This window comes from Neopelma chrysocephalum, unplaced genomic scaffold (assembly GCF_003984885.1).
Source record: "Neopelma chrysocephalum unplaced genomic scaffold, ASM398488v2 Primary Assembly neopelma1_61b, whole genome shotgun sequence".
NCBI classification, from domain to species: Eukaryota; Metazoa; Chordata; class Aves; order Passeriformes; family Pipridae; genus Neopelma; species Neopelma chrysocephalum.
Genome location: NW_020897717.1, coordinates 1,974,199 through 1,997,021, shown reverse-complemented (window position 1 = coordinate 1,997,021; position 22,823 = coordinate 1,974,199). Strand labels below are relative to the sequence as shown.

General features: G+C 40.1%; 1 protein-coding gene across 1 annotated transcript in view; it reads right to left on the bottom strand.

The window, feature by feature from the left end:
• Positions 1-22,823, bottom strand: part of DAAM2 (dishevelled associated activator of morphogenesis 2) — a 221,977-nt gene that overhangs the window by 178,929 nt on the left and 20,225 nt on the right. The gene's annotated exons all lie outside the window — the stretch shown is intronic.

Below are 22,823 nucleotides of genomic sequence, written 5' to 3'. Positions count from 1 at the left end.
TTGGATGAAAGCTGACAAAGAAGCCAGCATTTCATTATGAAATACTGAACTGGAGATACCTTAGTGAAAACTGAAGTGTTGCAGTTTGCAAAAATGTTTGATTCTGCAGAGTAATCCCCTTGGACAAGAAGGGACATTTAAAAGGAGCTATTTTGGTGTCTTAGCTTACAGAGGAGAGAAAAGCCAGAAGTCATGCCAAAGTTGCCAAGAAAGAAAAAGCTGCATTTGTCTTTCTGAACAGTGTATCACATAAGGTCTACTTTCCAAGACAGCACAAACATACCTACAAAGGCAGGTCCTTCTGAATTTAAGAATAAAATGATTAAAGAAATCACCTGCCTATTTTGACAAGCATTTTTAGGTAGCGAAGACCAAGGTCAAAGCCAAAAAGCTGTATATAAGGGCCCAGAATAGTAAGAAGTGAAGAGACAAGGGGAAAGGGACATACAAAACCAAACAGATTATTTGCTGCTCAAAAGCAGATTCCCTTCAGAAGGCAGAAGCAAAAGCTTCTCCGAGATGTTGCTCCACCTCTGGAGATATAAACTCTTTGTTAGATCCCTCATCAAAACAAAAGGACATGGATATATTAATCTAACAACAAAAGAGCCCATTATGAGAGGAGACACAGTGCCAGGCTGCCTGCTCCATCTGACAATGAGATTAAACACCATGGCTCTGTGCACTTGGCTGCATGCCTTGCCTGACACCACCACCCAAGTGCAGCCACAGGGTCTGCAGCTCGGTCACCACAGGGTACAGAACCAGCAAGACTTTCATACCCTCTCCACATAGTTTTTTTTCTACATGTCCCCTGGTCTCTGAAATGCCACACAATGTTTGCAGCATCTCTTGAGTGTGACATGTAGAGCAGTATTGCTACTATACACTGACAGTGGATGTAACTCTGTTTTGGAACCATCACTATCCTTATCAACAAACCACAAGAAATTGTCTCCTGTTTCTGAGGGGCTGAAATGAAGCATATTTAGCTAATACAACAGAAATACATGTACATTCATTTAATTAATATAATTTTTCTAAAATTATTTTTATCTTTTGGCTCAAACCACACCATCAGATCTAAGGGTGGATTCCACTCCCACTGACTGCCAGATGAATAAGAATGGAATTATGCTCAGATTCAGGGCTAAAGTTTCAGATTAAAGTTTTTCAATCCTAACCAACATCTTTAATGTGTTGATGCATGGTTTTGAGAGCTTGCTTGGAACTTTAAAAAAGTAGGGATCTGGACAATGCTCATCTGAAATAACATTCATTATTAATTAAACACTAAGACTGTTAATGCCACCAGATTGTTTTGCACTTGATGAATCATAATGCGTGCACATACCTGTGCATGCATGTATGCACTTATACATGAGTATTCATACAGATATTTGAGTGAAACTGTGACAGAACTTATTGCTGTCAAGGTTAGCTTGAATCTAATATATTGCTGGTGTCTTTTTTTTTCTGCAGCATTCCTGACACTGTGGAAAAATATGTTTTAGTTAGCTGCCTCTACAAACCCAGCACAAACATATATTTTTGGTGAATTTATTTTCTCAATTAAAAAAAAAATGTTTAAGGTAAATAAATTGGTTCCTAGAAACTAAACCTTATCAAATCTGCAAGAATTGTGCACTTAATGGAAGTTATGGCATACAGCATGAAGATAATTTCCTGACAATGCCTTCAGTCAATGTACTAGCTATCAAACTACTTCTACCAATTGTTCTTAGACAAAAATATTTGGTTTCCATTTTATAAAATGGCCCACACCACAGAATTTACGTCAACTACAACTACATTAAAATCTGTATCCATCATAATAAGATGTAAGATGCTGGTTTGGACCTTCCTGGAGGCAGCACATTTCAATTTTCACCCATTTCCCTATGTTTTCCCTGTTTACAGCTCCTTCTCTTTCACTGGCTTCTCAAGCCCATTATAATACTCACCCCTGTATTGCTTAAGATTTAGTGAGTGGTCTGCACAAGTTGTCTGCTGACAAGGGAACATGCCAGCCTGAAAGAAAAAAATCAATATTTGCTGCCTCTTCGATAACAGCTATGGAAAGAGGAAGGATATTTACCCTTCAAAAAGGAGACACTTTAAAGCTTTTAGAAAGTGAAAATCAGCTTTACTCCAACTGGAGGGTAAAATAGAAAAAAAAAGTGAAATTTTTACAGAAATTGTTTCATTTTTCCTTTTAGTTTTGCTTAGTATTTCTCAAACAGCTTCAAAGTGTATCTCTGTTTTCAGATAACAGCCCAACTCAAACCCAGATATCTGAAGGCATGAACACAGAGATCTCAGTGACTTCCAGGAAAATCAAAACAATGTCAATACAGGGAAAGGCAAAGGGAAAGAGAAAGGCTACTTCCACTTCTTATTCTGATACAGAGTCTAGGCCAGATCCTTTACTCTGGTTGACATCTGGTTAGCACAAAACCAAAGTGAAGAAGTAATGTCAGTTTTTGAACTGCCCTTATAACTCTCTGGTTTATAAGTTGATGGAGGTATGTTAAAACTCTGATGCCAACTTAAAACAGCCTTGGGATTTTGTAAATGATAATTGGTTACTAATGGATCCTGAAACAGCCGCTTAGCAGGCATGGAGCTCCAGCTAAATATCCTCCTCTTTACAGAACTGGGGACAGAGCTATCACACTGTTCCTATTCTAGCTAGGAAACTCACTTCCTTCGAAAATGACTTCAATATTGCCAGTTCCGCATGCTTCTAAGTGCTTTGTAGCATCTCAGTGGAAAAAGGTAGCTGGAGGAACAAGTCTTGGCTCCATCTCTGATGCTGGGCAAGGGACAACATTTGCTTACTGTGTATTCTTTGCAGAAGAGCCAGAAGGATTAGTTACTGTTGGCGTGGTTTGCTAAACTCTGATTATTCATGTTCTCTGAAGTTTACATGCAAACTAATCATCAGCACTGATCCCTTAGTAAGAAGCTGAAATCAACCAGGAAGGCAGTTGACCTTATTATAGCAATTAATTGCATGACATTTAGTTTCAGTATTTGATGGTCAGGCTCTTTATTCTGGCTTTGGGGGTTTTGGTGTTTTGGTTTGGTTTGTTTTTTTTCTGTGTTGTTTCAAGGTTTTTTTCCCTTCCCTTCATTACACCACTGTTAAGCTGCCCTGATTTTTCTTAGACAGAACTTCCACATTGATTCACATTGAATCTGTCCTATTTTGTGACACACACTTTCCTGGAGAATACTTGACCTTCTTTACAGGAATTCCTGTAAGCTTAGGAGTCCTGGAAATGGGACAACGTTCCTACGGAAAGGTGGCTCCTTATTTCTATGCAAAGGATGCTGAATTGCTTTCTTGGAAATCTGCTTGACTGCAAGGGTGAGGACAGGAGAGAAAAAAGATGTAAACCATCTTTGTTGTACTTGGCAAGAGTGTTCAGTTTACTGGGAATGCAGAGCACCCATGCTCCAGTGAGGTGCTAAGTAGTACATGTAGGATTACCAGAAAGACTGGGTTGCTCTGGAGACACAAAATACATTGCTTTCTCTGTGAAGCAGTTGACTGAAGAGGGGCACACCCAGATTCTGCAAGGCTTAATTCTGTGGTGGTAGTCTGAGCCAGAGGGAGGCTTGGTGTGTGCCAAGAGAGCAGCACATATTTAACTAGGCAGTGGCCCTGATTCTATGCAAGATGTTCATGCGCAGAGACTGGGCTCCTAGAACCATTGTTTGCTTCTAAACCGCTGCACATGCAGAAACTTGTCACCTAGAGGGATGTAGCTAATCGAGAATGAATTAGTCAGTTTTCCAGAAGACTGCAAAGATGTAAAATGGTAATGTTTTAAAATTATGGGGAGTAAATCTGTTCCTCTTGAATACATATTCATAGCTAGAGAACTGGAACCGTGAGCAAAACATCATATTTCATTTCACATAACAGAACCTAAAGTTTAGCACTTGTATTTTCTGTATTGGTTGTCTGTGAGGTTCTAACAGTAGTGGAAAGCATTTAGGATATTGACAGAGGGAGAGTATCACGCCTATGAAGACAACTACAGGAAACTTACTGCTCAGTGCATCAGAAGTATGACTATTTTTAATTCAGTCACACTTTACACTCATTGCACTCATGCAAATACTGCTGCAGAGTTGGAGTCAGTAGGGAACTGGTTAATAGGACTTCACTGTATTTCAGATCCTGTAAAGTGAAAATATCATGGAAAGAAAAGGTTTCACATTATTTTGTCTCTGTAAATGACTGTTGCAAGCACTACAAGAGAAATAGAAAGAACGCTGAAAATCATGAGACACTTGATGTAATTAGCCTTCATGCACAAATCTAATGCATAAGTTCTTAATAGACTAAAACACTGAGGGATTCTAAATTGCACCAAGGAGAAAGATGCTGACACTAAGTTTTCTTCTAATTGTCAGTCACACTGGAAGAACGAAGAATAGAATAAAGAAAGATAGATAAAAAATAGAGCATAAAAACAAGAACATTACTAAATTACTATTTCAAATAAGCCTATTTACTAACTTACAAGAAATGCCTCCAGTTTAGACTATAATTATAACCAAAAGCAAGTTAATATACTCAGACTGAGTAACAGTGTGACTAACACTTGTAGCATGGTCTAGATATAAGTTCTATTCTGTTGAAATGGTGATGGGGTAAAGAGACAGATGGGGTATAAGATTACAATTTTTATGCCATTAGGATATCTGTTGCTTCTAAACACACCTTGTTTGTCCATAGTGAGGTTCTGTTTGCTGTAACCTTACTCTAAAGTTGAAAAACCACCTTACGACTTTGCAATAGACAGAAGATTCCTCTTGCCTGTTGAACGGAGGAAACATCATACATGCTTAAGAAAAAAGAAATGATAGTTAAAATTCTGTTCTTCTCCTATTCCCTATATGCAAATCAGAACTAACTTGGATGATCTGCATAGTTTCTGACTTGCCCTTCTTCATCTCTCTGTAGGTCTCTGTTCAGTTCAGATTCTCACCGCGTAGGAAGAGCATCCTTCAGATGGGTTAGTACATCTGATTTGACCAAAGAGATGGTCTTTTGGAGAAACAATTGCAATAAATAGGTCCTTTTAGCTTTCTATCAATATAAAAGGCATCTTCAATGTTTTTTCACTTTCAAAAGAAATTACAGAAGAAATATCTACAGAGGTTCCAGTATGGTCTCTTTTAACTTCAATAAAGGGGTGGTCTTCCAGTGTCCAGATGAAACTTTGTCTTAAACCAGGATAATTTGAAGCACATGCCTGACACTAAGCTAGAGAACATGCAGGTAGTAGATACTATTTGGGCATATAGCAGCAGAAAAACATTTAAAGGCTTCTGATCTCTTCTCTGTGGTGACCAGTGACAGGATCTGTGGGAATGGGCTGAAGGCGTGTCAGGGGAGGTTTAGGTCAGATATTAGAAAAAGGTTCCTCACCCAAAGGGTTATTGGGCACTGGAACAGGCTCCCCAGGGCAGTGGTCACAGCACCAAGCCTGACAGATTTCAAGAAGCATCTGGATGATACTCTCAGGCACATGGTGTGACTCTTGGGGATGGTCCTGTGCAGGGCCAAGAGCTGGACTCAATGATCCTTGTGGGTCCCTTCCAACTCAGCATAATTTATGATTCTGTGATTCTTTACTGAAGTACTCAGAAGTGCTCTTAATACACTCTACAATCAAACCCACTATGAATATCTCACATGTACCATTATATCTTCAAATTGATTGCATCTGCATTGCAGACAAATTGTTGATTTGTTACTCTACACACTATCTTGACTATAGGGATCATAAGTGATCACTGATGAAGATAAAGAAAAAGAAACAATTTTTTCTGCACAGAGTGTGATTAACATATAAAAGATAGTTTTCAGCTGATACAGAACTATTGGCTTTGTATTCTTTCTATCAGTTGCTCTGGACAGATGACTTGCAGGATTTAGGAGGAAATCTGTTATGAATTATTTGCCTTTATCATTCAGCTAATTTTCATGTTGTTGGGTTTTTTTCATTATTTTTTATTAAAGCCAAATGATTGTGCTCCAGGACATTCCACAAATGCTGCTGTACTGTCATTTTAGGAAATACCATTAAAGCGACCTTTTCCTTGTTTGCTTCCCATGGTATTTAACTAAGCTGTTTTAAGAGAAACATCATTAGAATTGTCAATTCCTCCATGTGTGCTTTAAGGTTATTCATAGACACTGTAGTCTTTTGGGGATAACAGAAAAACAGGGCTTCGTTTTCCCTTCATTAACCCCATTTTCCACCAAAGTAGCAATATCAGGTTTAACACAGGTCTATCAACATTGGCCAAATTCAGACTCTCTATTTTTATTTTTTTCCTCTGTAAGAATTTGATACTAGTGAAAGATACCACATTAGAAACGTAAGAGAGTGAAGTCCTCTATCCAACCTCAAATTGTATATAACACAGGAAGCAATTCTGCCACTCCCCCTTCCCCCAAAAAACCTTTCACCACAATTCCTGATTTTTGTTCTGGCATGACCTATTTTAAGAGGATGTTGGACAGTAAATCCCAATAGCACTTGGCCCAAAATAGTATGTGCTAGCTATGATCACAGTTCTTAGCTGCTTTGACTCAGCCATGAATAAAAAATAGATTAAGGTATGACAAAGCACAGAACAGTTGAGGTTGGAAAAGACTTCTGGCAATCATCTGCCCCAAACCCAGGGCTCAAATGGGGGCTCAACAAGAGGAGGTTGCCCGGAGCCCCATCCAGTCAGGCTTTGAGTATCTCTACATATGGAGCCTCCACAATCTCCCTGAGCAACTTGTTCCAGTTTTTTGATCACTCACACATTGAAAGTTTTTTCTTATGTTTAAATGGAATTTCCTATGTTTCAGCTTGTGCCCATGAACTCTCATCCTGCCACTGGGCACCATAGGGAAGCATCTGGCTCCCTCTTCTTTACTCCCTCCACCATTAAGTATTCATACAAATTGATAAGCAATCCCAGGTCTCTCAGTCTCTCCTCATATGTCAGATATACCAGCCCTTTAATCATCTTCGTGGTCCTTTGTTGCACTCCCTCCTATGTGTCCATCACTCTTTTGCACTGTGGAACCCCAGTGGAACTGGGCACAACACTCCAGATGTGTCCACAAAAGCTGAGAAAGGATCACCTGCTTTAACTTGTTGGCAATGTTCTTCTTAATACAGTCCAGAGGCCTTCTTTGCCACAAGGGTACATTTGAGACTCAAATTGTTGCCTACCAGAACTCCAGGTCCTTTAGCACAAAACATTTTTCCAGTGGGTTGGTCCCAGCCTTTACTGATGCATGAGGTTTTTCCTCCTCAGGAAAATGACCTGACATTTTTTCTTTGTTGAATTTTATGAGATTCCCATTGAGGTGCCTCCGGACAGCAGTATGACCATCTATCTATTAATCTTTCTTCCCAGCTTTATGTTGTCTTCAAAGTTGCTGAGGGTACACTTGGTCCCATCATCCAGGTCATTAATGAAGAAGTTAAACAGTTTTGGATCTCAGTACTGACCCTGGGATACTCTATTTGTGTGGCCTGCCGCTGATGATTTGCTGCTGACCACAACTTTAAAGCCCAGCATCTCAGCCAGCTACTAAGCCATGTCACTGATCACTTATCTAGCTCACACTTCATCAGTTTGCCAATGAGGACATTATGCAAAAGTGTCAAAAATCAAGATAAACAGCAGCTACTGCTCTCCCCATATCCAGCAAGCCAATTATCTCATCACAGAAAGCTAATGGGATGGTCAGGCATGATTTCTCCTTATGGATTCATGCTGACTACTCCCGGTCACGTTCTTGTCCTTCATATATTTGGAAATTATTCATAAGATTGTTTGCTCCATCACTTTCCTAGGAATTGAGATGAGGCTGTCCACCCTGTCCAGATAATTTTTCTTGTCCCTCTTGAAGATAAAAATGACAATTGCTTTCTTTCAGTCCTCAGAAACCTTCTCCCCGGGCTATAGTCTTTCAAAGCTAATCAAGAGTGGCTTCACAATGACATTAGACAGTTCCCTCAGCATTTGTGAGTGTATCCCATCATGTACAAGAGACTTACTTGTTTATTTGTACAGTTTAGCTAAATATTCCCTAACCCAATCCTCATCAATCAAGGGTGAGTCTTCCTTGCTCCATACTTTGCTGCTGATCTGAGAGACCTGGGATTTCTCAAGTTGAGTACTTCCAAGTAAAGATCACAGAGAAAACTGCTTGAGTATCTCATCCTTTTTCATGTCCTTTGCCAACAGGTTCCTGAGACCATTCGACAGTGGGTCTATTTTTTCCCTCTTCTTTCTTTTGCAGTTGATCTCCCTTTAGACACCCTTTTTGTTGTCCTTCATGTCCCTTAGGAGATTCAATGCCAGGTAAGTCTTGGTTTTCCTTATCCCATCCCCACATATTCAGATAGTGTTTCTATATTCCTTCCAGGTCACCTGACCATATTCCCACCTCTTATAAACTTTCTTTTTATGTTTGAGTTTAGTCAGAAGCTCTTTTTTCACTTACACAGGTAGGTGTAAGTACACTTGGTTTAATTTCCTGCTCATCAGGATGAACTTGAGCTTGGAAGATGTGATCCTTGACAATCATTTGGCTCTCATGGACCTCTCTTCTCTCCAGGGCCATGTATTGTGGAATTCTTTCAAGGAGATCCCTGATCAGGTCACAGTCTACTCTCCTGAAGTCCATGGTTGTGATCCTGGTTTTTGTATTGCTCCCTCTTCTCAGCATCCTGAACTCTACTATCCCATGGTCACTGCAGCCAAAGCTACCCTTGATTTTCACACCCCCAAACCATTCTTCCTTCTTTGTAAATGCCAGAGCAACTCCTGTCTTCAGCTCAACCATTATCTGTGTTAGGAAGCTGTCATCACTCCAGAAACCTCCTGGGTTTCTTGTGACCTGCTCTATTGCTCTTCCAGCAGACATCAAGGAGGTCATGAGCCTCCTCGAGTTGCCTAAAGAAGGTCTCCTCTACTCACACTTCTGATATATAACAGACATCCACCAAAGCATTGATCTGGTTTATTATCCACAAGCTCTCAATTAGCTCATGGACCATCGCCACGAAGAGGTAGTGTCAAGCAGATGCTATCATTGGAGAACTATTTCACAGCAACATCAGGCTCCTCTGCTGCAGTTTTTCCTTTCTATGATTTCCAGGGAACACTCAGAAATGCAAAGATATTCTGTTCAGGGAGCCCTCATGCCCATTTAAAGCGATACCACAGCTCAGGGTCAACTTAAAGCAGTTTCCCTGCATACCACATTTCCTTCCCAGTTTGCTGGTGTTGGTATTTCTTTTCCAGTCTTCAGTCTTGCTGCCTGGGACTTCACCACACTGACACATGGTAGACTTGGACCTCTATCTTCCTAGAAAGAATTTCTACAAAACCTTTTCAACTCAGTAATGTACAGAAACCCTTACATGGTCCTGGTTACCCTGGGGCTTTCAGCTCCCTAAAGAGCAATCCTTAGCCATGCAATTCACATGGCATTACATCTTCTCATGCCTGAGTCTAAATGTAAGGTAACTTACTCTATGACACTTGCAATTGCAACATTTTTTCATTCTGATGAACAAACTGGATTTTAACAGGTGACCAAATCTTTGTTCAGCTACATGTAACAACTATAATCTTACTTATCAAGCAGGCCTGCTTATTTCTGTAGTATTACTTTTGGTATGGAGCATTGTCTGTTTGATTCTGCATTCACATCTGCATCTATCAGTGCCACAGCATCTCACTATGCAATGAAGTGATCCTTGTTTCCACCTTCCTAACATACCGTGTAAGAGAACCAGGATGTAACATTTGACAAGAAGCAACAGGCATGTTTCTGTGCAATCGTCAATAATTTCAAAGAAAATTCCTGCCCAGCTGACACTAAAGCAGTGAGTGTGTGGAGTTCTAAACAGCATTGCCTGGCATGTTATCTATATGCACTCCTAAGTGGTTTTCCCAAAAGAGCTGACGGAGATGGAGCAGGAAAAGAGAGATTTAATGCCAAATTTCTTCACTTGATGCAAATATCAGCCCCCTTGAGTAATAATTTGACATTCCTTAGCAAAGACACACTCTGCCTTTGAAATATTTACTATTCCTTTACTTCTTATAACCTTAAGAAAATTTGGGAGGAATGTGAACTGTTTTGGTTTTCGTCTTCCTATGACGGCAGAGATTTATTTATAGACAGGAACTGCAGGACAGTTCTCACGTGGCTCCTGAAAATTAAAACAACATGTAGAGTTTTGTTATGTTTTGCTTTTATGCCTTTACCGCTACAATCTCTCCCTGCGCTCCCTAAACCCTTGTTATTGTAACCAGAGCCACATTTTGCATTGCTACAATTGCAGGGTTATGTAAATTCCAAAGGCTTTAAAGGAAAGGGCCTTCAGATTCTACACAGGGACATAGAGAAGTTGACACAAACAGTTAGGCCAACATCTAGAGAGAGACAAAGGCATTTATAAATTGTCAAGAGACAGGAAGCAAGTCTCAGCCTCAGCATCAACCTAAAGTTTTCTAAACCTTTAGAACCTACTGGTTTCATTTAAATTGATTGTCCTCTCATTTTCAGTGTTGTGATTTGCTAGGGCCAGGCAAATTTCTTTCAGTCACTTCTGAAAATCTTCATATGTCCTCTCACTTTCCAGCAGTGTGTACTGGTTTACCCAGGAGGGCCAACAACAGAGAGTTCTACATGTAAAAAAAATTTCAGACTTGAGGAACTGTATTTTTACAGTGATGATGAAAATGTGCATGTCGAAATGCATTACTTTACTGACAATGATTTTTATACTGAAAAGAAAGTAACAATAAAAGAGAAAAACCATACTCATGAAAATCATCAAGGTAATAAAAAGTATGCTCCTGACTCCTTGCAAGCAGTCTTTATGGCACTTAGGGATAGGAAGAAGTGCGATACATGTTGCACATCTGTGCACTTCTGAGTAACAAAACTGTAATGCTGACACTAGGTGTGCATTTCTGTGTGGTCATGGGCAAGCCAATTCATGTTTCTGACTCTGTACTCTCTAAAAGAAGATAATAATGCCTGACTCAAACTGCATAAGCTCATCTTAGTCTCCAGTGTTCAGACAACTCAGCTAAATGAGAAAAATGTTTAGTCCACTTCTCCAGCCTTGCTTCTATTTCAGTTCTAAATCACCATTAGGCAAATCATGCTTAAACCTCAGACAAAAAACTAGATTACATTATTCCTGAAGTATGTGGAGGTTTTGCTCAGCAGGGTGCACCTCAATCACCAGAGTGTGCTAATGAGAGCTCAGGGAAATTACTGGTTTTGTGAAAAGGTGCAGCCAGAACTCCCTAGCCAATTCAGCTGACACCATAAGAAAGAACGAGGCTCTGGTGCCACTCCAGTATGCTGCTTTCTATAGCTGTTGAGTTTTCTAGGAAACCTTAAACTTATTGCAGTGGATATATTAAACAACAACAACAACAAAAACAAACAAACAAACAAACAAAACCGAAAAAAAGCAGGGCTTGCTGCATTCTTCACCCATGTCTGGTACAGAGCCAATCATGGTAAGTGGGAAAGAAAATGAAGAAGCACTGGCTTATACTTTGCAACCAGGTAGATCAGTGCCAAGTCAACATAAGAGGAGCATTCCAAGCAATTCCTAAGCTGTGATATTTTAAAAACAATCACTGCAGTGTAAAAAGATGCCTTCAGTAGGGTACAATAATTCCTACTCCCCTGGTAGTTACCGTCACTGCACAGGTGGCAATACATATTATCATTATAAAAAGGTAGCTGTTTAAATCTTATTATGAAAGACAAGACTCATTTCTGAAGGTGCAGTTATACAAGATGCCTCCAGAGCTGAGAAGTTTCTGCCAGTTTGTCATGTGTGTTTATTTACTTGGAGCCAGAAACTGCCCTTTGGAGCTCTGATCCTCACCATCCCTGTGACACTGGTCAAGTGACAATGCCTTTGCACCCACAACTCTTTTTGAAGTCAACTGGTGATGTGGATGCTCACCAATTCTGGAAAAAAAAAAAGCCCTACAGGCAAAAGCCAAAATCTATTTGAGCAGAGGTGTTTTGCTTCACATCATAAATTATATAAACTTTCAACACAAAAACTGAAGCATCAACAGATAAGAAATATTTTTGTAAATGTGATCTTGTAATTGTAGCAGTATAACACAACTCCCAGACACAGAACTGGGGAGTCCAAGAGACCACCTATATTAACATTTTTTTGAAAGAGGACAGCATCTGTGTTGAGTCAGAAACAAGCATCCATAAGACATAGAGAAACTAAAAATCAAAGCCATATTAGACTGTGTCCCATTAATTATAAGTATCTAAGAATATGCATATTACTGAACAAGATAAAGTACTGACCCAAACTGTTACTTTATTTCATAAGTTATGTTTTCTGATAGTCCAAACTCTTGTATTCTTTCTTCAAAGATTACTAGTTTAGTGTTCAAAAACACTGTGGAACACAGACAAGAAACTCTGATATCTTATAATATCAAATTCCTCAGATTTTGGTCTTAAACCTGAATCAAAATTGACACGCACCTCTAAATGATCAGCACTGCTTTGTATAGCCTTTCGTATCTTATCCAAGTATTAAGCAAGATGGAGTTTGCTTAACTTTTGGGACCTGTGAAGTCTGCAGCCTGTAATTAATTATTGGCTAAACCAGCAGCAAAGCTCCTACCTACAACTCATTAGCTTCCTTGAGTTGACAAAGCCCTTCCAATAGATACTGCTTGGCTCAGCACAATTAGCAAAGCAAGCAGGACAAGGGGCCGTTTAGTCACCGCTGACATATTTTACAGCAGAGAACTTCCAATAGCTGACACAGATCAAGCAAGGCAAAAAAAAATAATCAGAAAATACTAATAAATATAACCACACAGACTTTTGACACATCAGACAAACCAAATAAAGTAGAAATCTAAAAAAATTCTCCTATTGATTCTAAATGACAGTAGGAAAACAAAAGGCCTGTGTTGGCCCAGTGGTTCAATGTGGTCAGGTATAATCAGGCCATATTAGATACTTGGGACTATGATTATGACACTCCTCTCCCAGTTAAAGAAAGGAGGACAAAAGAAATGAATGGATGTAAACATATGTATAGAAGGTACTTAGTAAAAAAACTGTGAACCAAACCAAACTGAGAAAACACCTCCCATAAGCAGGAGTAGAATAGAAGAGAAACAGAATTAGAATAGTTCAGTTGGAAGGCACCCACAATAATCAGCTAGTCCAACTGCCTGATTGCTTTAATGCTCTCTAATGACACAACACAGGTGAGCTGCAAAAGGCAGACTTGTGTTGTCCTCTCTCCCTGCTGCAATCAGCTACACCCAAAAATATCTGCAGGGAAAATGACATCTGACACAGCCATGGTAAAAATGACCCAAACTAAGAAGTGGCAACTCTGAGGCTGTGGGAAAGTCTGCAAACAAATCACTGGGTGTGTCAGATACACAGACGCTAATATAATGCAGTGATTACTATGTCTCTGCTCAGTGAATATGTAAAAGTGAGCTTGGTGTTTCAAGAGCCATGCACAATGACCGATGAACAAACTCCAGCCTGAGTGCATTTGCCTGGGAGCAGTACAACATTTGCTGTGACTCTGAAGCTTCGTGGGACGCTCAGATATAACTGAAGCCCAGAGATGATAAACAAACCCAGCATGGCATCTTATTCTACATGGAGACTTTTTAGACTGGTTCTAAGTATCACAGAACTGGGAAAACTGCTTCTACAACACCCGTGAGTGAATTTCTCTGTGAGCTTCACTGAGGTTACAGGGCTCATTATTCCCCACCCTGTTAGTGTGACAAGATGCAGTGCATACAATCCACATTAAATAGCAGAATCCAGCCCTAGAAATAAGCCTCCAAAATTCTGGTGAGAAGCTTTAAAATTCCAAAGGCAACAAATATAGGAACCTGGAGAGCTCACGAATTTAGAGTCACAGAGATGGAACAGGAGACCTAGAAAATAAAGCTTAAACATCCATGCAGCCTGGGCCACTCCTTTACAAGCAAGCAAACAGATAGATAGGTAGATAGATAGACAGATAGATAGATAGATAGATAGATAGATAGATAGATAACACACTGGAAAGCACAAACCCCAAGTTAATGTCAGCCAGCAGAAGCAAGCTCAAGATTAACAATAGAATAATTCCTAATGGAAGTCAGAGAGTTTTTCCCATTTCCCTGGAGGCGTTGCCCCCCAGTCTGGCACCAAACTGCCCGGCTCCCTCTAGCTTCTTTGTGAATTGTTTATTCCTGAAGGAGCTAAAGAATCCCAAGAGACCATGACCAATGAGGGCTCAAAGAAAAAATGACAGTTGCTTATCTCTCCCCTTCACTGTGTAACCACTTAGCATTAAGTACCCAGAATTGAACACAGCCTTCCTACCGTTGTTTCATCATAGCTCAGAGATATGTTTCCTCAGCAGGCTGTTTGGATCAAAGACTTAAGGCAACATCTCTGAAAGAAAAGGCAAAACACAGAGAGGACTTTTTGCCATGTGCTTCCATTTTAATTTGCTGCACTCCAACATGTCACCAGAGCCTGTAGGGTGGTCAATTGGATTCTGGGTCATGTGCATTCATGGCACTATAAGACTACAAGGTCATCATGTCCTGTTTCCTACAATCACAAACAACTGTGTAATAGACATATAGTCCAGCAGACTCCACAGCACATTTATTCCAATACTGTCACATATTAACATGAACCTTTTCATGTGACCAGTGGGAAACAATTAGATAAGTTTTCCAGTCTGAAGTGAGCCAGCCATTTTCATTCTTAGTTTAAAGCAGGTGGCAGTGACAAATCAGGCATTGCATTGTACAAAGGTATAATATCATTTCCCTGGCCTCTGATTCTAGAAATCATGATTTAGTCCACTCTGTGGATAAAAACACATAAAGCTACAGATATTTTTTATATATGTCAAAGTGAGAAAAAATATTGACATGTATGTAATCTGAATTGTATGTTGATCTATTTTGCAGAAATCAAGGCCAGTAATTGAAAAACACACACTCAAACTAATGAAGTGGCATTCTTATGCTGTTTCTTAATAAAACTACAGTGACACCATATGAAAATGTTAATATATTATGATAGGTCAACTCTAGCTTGTATTTACAGCTAGTATTTTCTTAGATAAGGCTCCCATTTCACAGTAGCTTAGCTACGCTAACAGACATGTAAATGAGAAAGAGTATGGGCCCCTGGAGATGTCCCAATAGATGTGAACATACTAAACATCACCACTGAAAATAAGCAGGGGATGAGGCAGTGAGGAGTTGCTTGCTAAATTTTGCCTCTGATTAAATATAAAATGTGTCATGAAGGGCATAGCAGGACATTTATAGCTTAACACATCTCCCCCAGCAAGTACATGAAGCTATTCTAGATAAGCCCAGACACAGCTGGAAAACAATTCATGGGTCCCCCAAGGAAAATTTCACCTAGTCAGAAAACGCATCTGTTTTTCTCCCTATAACTTTGTAATGGTGAGTGCCAAAGACTTCATAACATTCACACAGACTGCCTGAATCCTGCTGATGATGAAAGGCTAAGGTCAAGCTTTGTACTTCTGTCATTGGCAACACATTTCAGGACCTCTATAACAGAGTCAGAGAGATTCACTCATTGGGATGCCTGACCTACAGGGCAGTAAAAGTATGAAACAAGCAATGAGGGCAAGTTCATATCTCAGTAGGGCACAGTTGGAAGACAGTTCATACTGGCAGGGCCCTCGCATGGTTATTACTCTATCGCTGCATAACAGTGCAGGAGGATGCTGACAGATCAGAGCACAGGCGAGAACAAAACCAACCGTCTCTCTGTGCACTCAGTTAGAAACAGTTTAATTGGTTCCCGCTGTATACACGGCTGCAAAAGTAGCAAAGGACTGAAGTTCCCTCATGTTTGGTCAAGATCTTGCTTTCTTTCATCTGTTGTGCAGATGCTGATGGGGGTCGCCTGCCTGGAAGGGGTCAGGATTCTGCCAAAGGGATTTAAGCAAGGTACTCACAGTCCAGGCATCCCAGCCTAATGGTCAGTGAGTCAGTGAGAAAACCAAGACTGTCTGCACTAGTGGATGGCTCCATTCCTGATAACGTTTGCAAGGAAGAATGATATCCTGGCAAACCCTCTCCACAGATGTGTGCTGTTTTATCTAACAAATAAACCCATTCGGACTAGCAGGGTAGTTCTCTTACAATCAGTATCAGCAGTACCTGATTTCCATATTCTCAGTACAGGCAAAAACCTAAATGAAGGGTGGAGAGTAGGAGCAAGAAGAATTGGGACTTGTAACTATAGGCTCTGGGAAGCAAAAACACAGGTATGGGAGAGGAAGTAAGAAAGGGGAGAAGTATCCACTCTGTAGTAGGGTGATACACTTGCATTCTGGGAGAAATACGATTTTGGTGAATATATGGCTTGTCTACCAGGCAGGAGGCTAAGTGCAACATAATGATAAAGATGTTGTCACATATTTTAGCTTAATGGCTATGGCTTTGCAACACTAATACTTGAGAGGACATAAAGTTACCTGAAAAAAAATGGGTCTCTAACCTATCTGCAGTGTGAGTACTTCCATGATAGTACAGACTCTGATAACTTTGCATTTGAGAAAGCTGTGCCTTGGTTTCCCAAAATGCTAAATCCATTAGTATTGGTAAAGTGCTTGGAATTTTCCAAAGGAAAGCTCTGAATGCAAAGAATAAATTGCTAACTCTATGTACCACACATACGTGACTTATCCTCACATGTTTATATAGTATATGACTGCAGACAATAAAATATACTCATCATTTAACTCCTACTGGATGAATAGGAACAGTCCATTGACATTGACCCAGCTCTATCAGAAACAATCCGCCTAATGGTCATAAAATAGCCACAGCATTTAGGGTTTGATGTTAAACCAGTGGAAAGTACAGAATTTGCTGTATTGTAGGCTGATGATTTATTGATTACATGTTTTTAGAGGGACTGGACTGTTGTAACATACTTGGGGGAAAAAATAGCTTCATGTTAGAGGGAAATCACATTACACCTCTAGAAGAGTCCAGGAAACTTCTACGCACAGATCAGCAGAAGCAAAGATGCTTATACAGCTCCACAGTTGTTTCATTCCTTCTTGAAAAGGTTGTTCACTTCAACTTGACAAGGAAAGGAGTAGAATTGGCAGGCTGATGCAGAACAACATGGAATTCCCACGTATTTCTGTCACAGCCTTCTGAAGGTTTGAAAGAAAACAGATGGCAGTCAGTACTGGACCGAGAGCGTGCAAAGAGATTAATGATTTTTCAAGACCAGCATGAAACATTTTAAAATAGCCTGATTTTTTTATTTTTAAAGCACAGAGCTTTCCTGGAAAATGGAAGAACCAAAATATTTGTTAGTTATGAAAATATCAGCAATAATAATACTATTGATGAATAAGCCTTTTACAAATGTTTAGATTTAGAGAAACATTTAAATGCAAAAGAAAATACAAAATATTTCCAAAAAATAACTGGAGGGGGCTAGCAAGTTAAATCTTTTCCACAAAAAAATTGTCACTGCTTGTAATCCACTTTTCAACCACTGGACAAGGAGAGATGCTGATCCCTTTTTTCAGTATCCAAAAGACAGAGACAACACTAAAAATAAAGGTGTAGTTTCTTCACATGTATTCTTGATACTTAACTCCAAAATGTGAAAAAGTTTCCAGAGGTTTGTGATGCAACTGGTCAGGTTCTTCAGCCCACATTTTACATATATGACTGTTTCTACCCTGCAGAATAGCTGAAACATTGAAGGATCTTCACAGTGTTTTTTTTCTCAAAGACCACAGGAATATAAAAGTGATTAAAAAGAGTCAGAAGTCCATCTAAACCAGTACCCTGCCTCCAAGTAATGGTCAGCTGCAGATGGTTAGAGAAAGGATATAAAAATACCATATATAGTCTAATCCTACCCCTTCCCAATCTTTTTAGTTGTTTAGGACTTGGAGATGGGAGTACAGCCAGATTATCATGTTTAATAGCTACCAGTGGACCTGTCCTCCAAGATTTTTCATTTCTTCCCACAGCTTTGTCTTAGGAGAAGAGAATATTGACATGTGATATGAAACCCCTGAAATGTATTCTTGCATGACTTCTTCACAATAAATCCAACCTGGATTGTGCTTCTTGGCAGAAATGTTCCTTCTCCTTTGTGTTTGTCTATTTGTATATTTAGTTTATGAAAATGTCCAGGGAACACATCTTCAGGTCAGATCTTAAGAAGTTAAATTGGCTCTGACCACATCATTTAAAGATGAACAGGGGACTGTGAAAGTTTCCATCTCTTAAGACTTCAGAGCTCAGTAATTCAATTCTTTAAACAGTTAAAAACATTGCCCCTCCAAGTAGCAAACAAAATGCAAAGCCCCCCAAATCAGGCCCGTTCACTGCCTTGAATAATAAAAGCTATATCAGTAAAAATGAGTCCTTGTTTATGCCTCCTTTAAAAAAGAAATATACCAAGGAGACAGAATAGAGTTCTTGGGTCTCACAAATCAGCTTTGTCCACAATTCAAAGAAGAGCTGGGCTGGCACATAGATTGCCTAGATTTAAGTCACCTTGGGACAAAGTGAAGAGAAAAATACTCTTCAGCAAAAGCAAATATGAACTTAAAAGCTGCCGAGCAGAAATACCAACTTCAGTGATTATCACTGGGAAGTCAGCAAGCGCTTGTTATTCAGGGAATAAGCCTATTTCTTTCTTGCTGACAAAGTTTTTCTCAGTTACTCAAGGTTACCTCTAATTCCATTTTCACGCAGTCTAAACACATCCTTCTGATTTCCTGGTCCCACTCCTTGAATTCCAGTAAGACTTCTGATCTCCTCCCTTTCTACCTTCTTTCTACCTTAGGTCTTTAATTTCTAACTCCAGAGAAACCTTATAACTGGTATAAGCCTGCCATACTCTCAGAATAACTTTTTTACTAAATCCAAAACCCCCAAGCTTTTCCTGGTCAGATTTGTTACTCCACGTTGTCCCAAGTCTAGAAAATTACTATTAGAAGACATTAGCTGACACCATAGAGATCACCAGAGAGACCAAAATCTCAAGTGTTGAAATACCATGTGGAAAACTGAAAACATAAATCTAATATGGAGCACGAACTTTGGGCAGCAAACAAAGCAGATGCAAAGCCTCAGGGAGGGAAAAGCCTGTTTAAGCATTATCAAGTACACATTTAACACACAGCACTAAGACAGCTTGAGGCCATACTACCAGTAGCACTGCTCAGGTTGTGATGTGTTCATGGGCATGTGGCTACGTAGTTCTCAGCAAATCAAAGCTGGGTACATTCTGGACATGTCAAGAAAAACAGAACATGAGTACAGGACTGACATACCAGAGGTCATGGGAGCTTCCAGCAACATGGGACACATTCCTCTGTGACTTCTACTGCTGTAAAACAGCAGTAGCTCTACTGACCTTCAGAGAGCTACACTGCTGTAAAAAGTATGTGAGAAGAATCAAATGCATTGTGTAGATTTGCTCAAGTCCCTCGGCCAGCATTTCAAAAACAGCTTATAATTTTGGCTGTCTCAACTTTTGAGTGTCTTGGTGTCTTGAAAGACACTAAAAATAAAGAGCCAAAATTACAGGTTACTTTGCACAATTTGGGCCTCAGTTTCTCTGGACCAAATTCTGATGTTACTTCAACTTACTTATAATTGAAGCATGAAATAAGTTTCTTGAACAATACAGAGGTACAGAAAACTTTGACTAGTACAGATGAGAGAAGACTTGCACTCTCTGTGTCTCACTCAGGTCACTTATTTTCAGTATGAAGACACTGGGTTAAATCCTCAGCTGGGACATATTTGTGATAGCTACACTGGAGCCTCCATACCTATATTCAGTGGCTGAGAATCCAACCCAATAAATCCCATTTAACTACTTTACATAGCATCATGAAATTTAATACCTACACAGAGCTTGGAAGATAACAAATCCTCTGCCTGATAATGACTCAGAGTTGTGACAAACAGAAGTAACTTCACTGTTAGGTGGAATTGCAGAAATACGAGAAATTAATCAGATCAACTGCATGTTAACATGTATATACTGAAAACTAGCAGTTTTCTGCACATGCCTCAGTTTAAAAGAGTGTGATATTAGGGAGAACAACTGGTAAACGGAAAAGCCACACAAGACACCACTGTCAATAACCAACAAAACAAAAAGCATGGGAAAATACATGTAAACTCTTTCATCCAATGAAAATCAGAGCGGTCAGCTTTCTTTTAATTTAGGAACATGCTGTGCTTGCCTGGGGGCTGCAGGGGCAGGGAAGGGAAAGAGGGTCAGTTCTCCATAGGACTGACCCAGGTTTGAAAATTCACAGCAATTAAAGTGCTGAAAGCCAAACCTCCCACACATCCTTCCCCTAAGTGTCAGGAAATAGTGTCCCCTGATTGCTCAATCTCTAAGTCAGATGGCTGGCCTGGAGGGACTAGATGGGTTTCTGGGATTCCATTGGACCCTGGGGGAATTTTATGTCAACTAAAGCAGATGGAGCAAAACCAAGCTATGTGGGAGATGCCTTCAAGATGCTGTTCAACTCTTGCTGAGCTTCCCTGCCAATGAAGTACAGTCACTGCACACCATGTCTGGATGGACTTTGCAAGAAAACTTTCTGTGACTGATTTCAAGATGAACAGAATTACATATATGGAGCACAACTAAAATAAACAGCAGTGATAGCAGCAAAGTTATACAGTGTTGTAAAGCCACTAGGATATCCAGGGAATTTGCTTACTCAGCTTTGTGAAACCATGAGACTACACTTCATAACACATAATATAGACTTTTAAAACCTCAGGGTTGCACTGTGACTGTCATAAGCTCCAACAGTGAAAAGCTGTCTGCCTTGTCCATATTGTGTTTGTTTCTCTTGCTTCCAGGGTCAGTGTCCACCAGTAGTAGAACTAGCAATTTCCCAACTGGTATAACCTCGTCCAAACTCTGATGAGAGGTCCTGAGAGAAAACCCATGCATTCTCATTAGAACTAAATTTATCTCCTGCCAGATCAATATCTCCTTCCCCATTTCTCCTCCCATCCTTCTACTCAGTGTGCAACTTTTCTATTGAAACACAACAGCCTACAAGGAATTTCCAGACTTGCAAACCCCTGTAGGTACTGTTGCTTACAAGTGGGATGCTAAGCTGGAGGACAGAGAGAAGACTAATGAGACAGAAGAGAAGCAATCAGATTAGAATATCCCAAATATGAAATTATCTCCTCCTTAGCTCCTTTTCTCACCTTCTCAGCTTTCAGCAGTTCTCTATATATTCATTCTGTATTGCCCAATGCACTTCAGACAGACTAACTGCTGAACCAGATAAAAAGTGCCTGTGGGTTCCAGACACTTGACTTGGCTGTGACAGCTCTCAGGTTTTTATTGGGGCATATAGGTTTCTAACAAGTTACTACATCCCTTAAAGTTTTCTTTAGTTTTACATTTCCAGTCCATATTGTTAAGAAAATAAAGCAGCTTCTTGAAAAGGAGATGCTAGGCTATTGGAAACAAAACCTGACAAGAAATAAATTGGGGAGAGGAAAAGAATTCTAATATGTCACTGTAAAGCAGCTCAGATCCCATACAATTTCTTCCAAGTCTGGAGACTTCACTTCCAAATTATATCTCTGCAGGATGTGCCTTTGAGACTGCATTACACCATGCAGTCAGTATAGTTGTTTTTCCTCCTGCTCATGCTTGGCATGGCATGGCATGGCATCTTTTAGTGGGGACTAGACCTTGAACATCTGCCTCCATTACATTAGCCAGCTCAGTCGTTACATCACCCTGTAGTTACTTTCAGCACAGCTAACTAAACTTGCTCAATTTAATTTTCCAATGGAGATCCCTGTAAAACTCCTTCCTCCCAGTCCGCGCTTTTCCTCCTTTACTTCCTTCTCCCTGCCCCAACAACCCAACAACCACTCTGCCACCCTCAAAAGGAAAAGTATTCACAGACTTACTCCATTACCAGAACAGCTCAGTGCAGGGAACCTTGACTTGCAGCCTTTCTTGTGACGGCTTGTTGGCTGGAGCCAATTGCTAACAGCATGGTGCATTGTACTATGCAATTCACATGGCTCCTGCTCCTCAGCCCAGCTTTGTGTTTATGCTCAAGGGCATCAACCCTCCTTCCAGCAACTGCACAGGCCAACAACGCTCCTGCTGGCAAAGAGCTTTCTACAGTTACAAGTGCTTGCTAAGTATGTCAGCTTCACACAGGAGGCATCAAACTGTTCCACACACTTGGGGAAGCAAGCTGTTTCTGTCTCATTACAGAGGATGCCAATGAAGATGACAGCTGTGGAGGCAGCTGTCCGCAGAACTGCTCCCATCTCTGCTTGAGGAATGAAGGCGGCACATCCAGGTGTGAGGTGGGGGAGGTAAGGTTAATTAAATGAATGCAGCACAGAATTTTAATTGGAAATAAATACAGCTGTATGCCCCACTGAAAACAACACCTACATAAGAGTAGGTTTGGGAATCTCTGGACTGCTGAAGTTTAAAAAAAAATTACTAAGAATTTTACTTGAGACTTGGACTATGTGTCTGTATCAGTACCTCTGCAAGTTTTACAGAGGGAGATTCTCCTTGTAGTAGCTGACTTATTCATGTATTACCTTTTTACAGCTAGGTCTTGGATGTGAGAGACACCTCTCCTCTGTGGAAGCAGTGGGTTCATTGGAAA